This window comes from Benincasa hispida, chromosome 8, assembly GCF_027475165.1.
Source record: "Benincasa hispida cultivar pf3 chromosome 8, pf3_genome.v1.1, whole genome shotgun sequence".
NCBI lineage: Eukaryota > Viridiplantae > Streptophyta > Magnoliopsida > Cucurbitales > Cucurbitaceae > Benincasa > Benincasa hispida.
Genome location: NC_143485.1, coordinates 3,217,500 through 3,220,628, shown reverse-complemented (window position 1 = coordinate 3,220,628; position 3,129 = coordinate 3,217,500). Strand labels below are relative to the sequence as shown.

General features: G+C 33.7%; 1 long non-coding RNA gene across 1 annotated transcript; it reads left to right on the top strand.

Annotated features, from left to right (window-relative positions):
- Positions 1–1,145: 1,145 nt before the first annotated feature.
- LOC150034297 (uncharacterized) lies at positions 1,146–1,997 on the top strand. Its single transcript, XR_016531129.1, has 2 exons — positions 1,146–1,284; positions 1,384–1,997. It is a non-coding gene; the product is annotated as an uncharacterized LOC150034297 (long non-coding RNA).
- Positions 1,998–3,129: the final 1,132 nt, after the last annotated feature.

The window sequence follows — 3,129 nt, the reverse complement described above, 5'->3', positions numbered from 1 at the left end:
GAGTGCGTATATGTTACATATATATATATATATTTGCTTTTTGTGGTTAATTTGGTTAATCTTCGCTTTCATTAAGGAAGTTAAAATGAAAGCAATTGCCTATTAGCAAAAGGATGCACGAAAATTTTATTGGAGAAATTAGAATTGCCTATTAGTTAGAATATAATCTCATTAAAGCAATGTAATAAAAGAGAAGTGGATTTTTTATGATAGTAACCTAACCTTGAATGGTTTTTGCCCTTATATTGATGAACATTTTCAATCTATTTATAAATTGTTGTCATTATTAATTGAAAACCTAGCTTTAGGACACTGTTAAGACTTGTAACAACTTTGCACTTAAGTGAGCATAATTCATGTGATTGCGTGTTTCTACCTTGCTTAAGGATGATCAAGATTCAAGTTGGGTGGTTTGATAGCACCTGAAAGGTGCTATCTCGCCCACTTAATTCTAGTTTGTTCTTTAGTTTTATATGTTTATTTAGTGATTCAAGTCTTGGGCATCAAAGAGGTAGAACTAAGTGTTAGGGTTGTTAGAAGTGCGAATAAAATCCCACATTGGTTAGGGAAGGAGGTGATCATGATATATAAGTGAGGATAATTATCACCAATGGTGTGAGACCAAAAGCAAAGTCATGAGAGTTATAGCCAAACTGGACAATATCAATATCATACCATTATGAAGATATGTGTGTTAAATGAAAGTCGCTTAATTATTTTAAAGAGTTTAATTAATTAATCAAGTATGATTTGAGCTACAATCTATATCTAATCTATATCTTCATAAGATACTTCAGTAAAGATTGATGAGAATCGAAATTAACCACTATTCACTAGGACCAAAGACTCAAGATTCAACGCTAGAAAAATGAAGGAAAGGCTAATTCGAAATTGAAAACGATCAACTCGACGAAAGTTTGATAGCAAAGATCGATGCACGATTGAACTTGATACTCAGATTATTCGATGCGATTTGAATGGTTTACGTGGTTTGACAAGATTGCCTATGTCTATGGGAAGATCTGAGTAGTACTCTCTAGTGAAGCTCTCTGTACAAGTTTTTTCTCTCATAAAAATCTCTTCTCCCTTCCTCGAATTAATAAAAGAGTGAGCCCACAACTCAACTATGTTTCTCATCCAAGAGAATAACGAGGAAGGCCTCATGGTGGTGTTCCTTTTAGTTTATTGTTGCTGCATCGATGAGACCGGGAGGGAGACAAAGATCTGTTCATGATTGTGCAGTAGATCTGGAGAGGAAATCGTGAAGACTTGAATTCTTTAAGGGTGAGTAGAATTCTCTTTCTTTCTCCTCTTTAAGCATGCTAATTAATTATGAAAGTTTATCCAGTACAATTCTTGTTCTTCTCTGTATTTTCTGTTTAGATTTCAAATTGAAATTGAATTGCACGACATCATATGCTTCTGCTTGGGATTCAATCTCTTCAATTTGAAGGTTTGTTGTCCTTATCAAGGGTCATAATGGAGTTAAAATGGACAAAACTAGAGCTTTGATGCATCAACTGAGAAAGAAAAGCAAAATTACGAAAATACCTCTAAGGGCAAGGCGTTGTGTAGTGCCTAGTTAGTAGGTAGACAGAGCATAGAGCACCACAGTGTTGGTCAGTGTTGCAGAACGACATTGTACATAGAAGGCCCTTGATGTGAAGAGCGCGGCAACGCCTTAGAGGTTAAACGCACATATGAGTGCAGCGCCGCATAGTGCTGTGGTAAAATAGTATAGAGTGCCACACAGCATTGCCGCAAAATGGTCTAGATTGTTGCGGTGCTATACTTAACGTTGCCACACTATGGCGTTTTTTATAAATAATTTCTCAGCTGCCAGATGTAAACAGTTATGATTTTAGCCGATTTGATAACAGTCTTCTCCCTTTCTCCTTCTGTTTTTACCTAATTAGGGTTGTACTTATGCTCTTTAACCTTATTTATCAATTTGGAGGATGATTATCGGCTAAGCAAGATCTAGCTTTGGTTTAGAAGTTCTTTCCCTTTTAGTTGCACTTGTGAGGATTGTTCTTTAACCAAATTGATTTATATTCTTGTTCTTTTGATCTTCTACTTAATTAAATTGCTTATTTATCATATTATCTTTCGAATTGTCTGACAAACTATTCCTGGTTATATGGTGTATAATTATTGATATATACTTCGTTAAATCACTATATCCCTAAGTAGTAGAAGATTATATTAACTTGTAGTTTGTAAGTTGACAACAATAGCATTGTTTAATCAACCTAGAGGAAATCACATTGAATATTTAATGTCGGCAATAACGATTAAACATTCATTCTAGTGTAATCTCTAAAACTTATTGCAATTTGTTCGAAGTATATTAGCATGTGTTCATCCAAGCACATTAGCTAATAGTTAATTAGGACAATTGGTTAGCATTTGAGAGTTCAATGATCAACTTGGTAGGGTTGGACAAGAAGTTAAAATCAAATCACTTGAGAGTTCAATGATCACGTAGACTAAATTGGAAAGACTCCGAAATAATTCATAATATTTCTCGTACGCTCATCTACATTCAATTTACTTTTCGAGTATCAAATACCAAATCAAACCCCCTCGATTTAGTGGGTAGTTTTTCTCAAAAAAATATTAAGCATGATTAATAATAACAAAGTTGCAAACAACTGATGAAGCTTTGTAGTGATTGAAAGAGGTTTAGAGTAGTGTTAACCATATAATTAAGTATTCAATTAAGAAAAAATGACTTCTAAAGATTATCTACCCTAGAAGTTGCAAGTGTTGAAAGACTTTAAATTAAATTATACGTATGTGGAACTTTCTTTTAAAGAATGCACACGTTCTAATCACATCCGACATTATTCTACTTATATGACTTAAAAGTAAATTATACTTATGTGGAACTTTCTTTTTAAAGCATACATGCATATGTGTTCTGATCACATCCATTATTCAATTTATTATGACTGTGAGGGATGCAATTTTTTGATATACTAATATCTTTTTTTAGATAGTTCCTTACATTTACACGTATTCGTCAGCTTTGTAGCATTGAATAAAATAGTAACTCACCATTCCAAAAAGTTAATTGAGTGGTGCAAGTGTGACAAAGAGAGGGCAAAAAGACCCCTTCTGCTACCT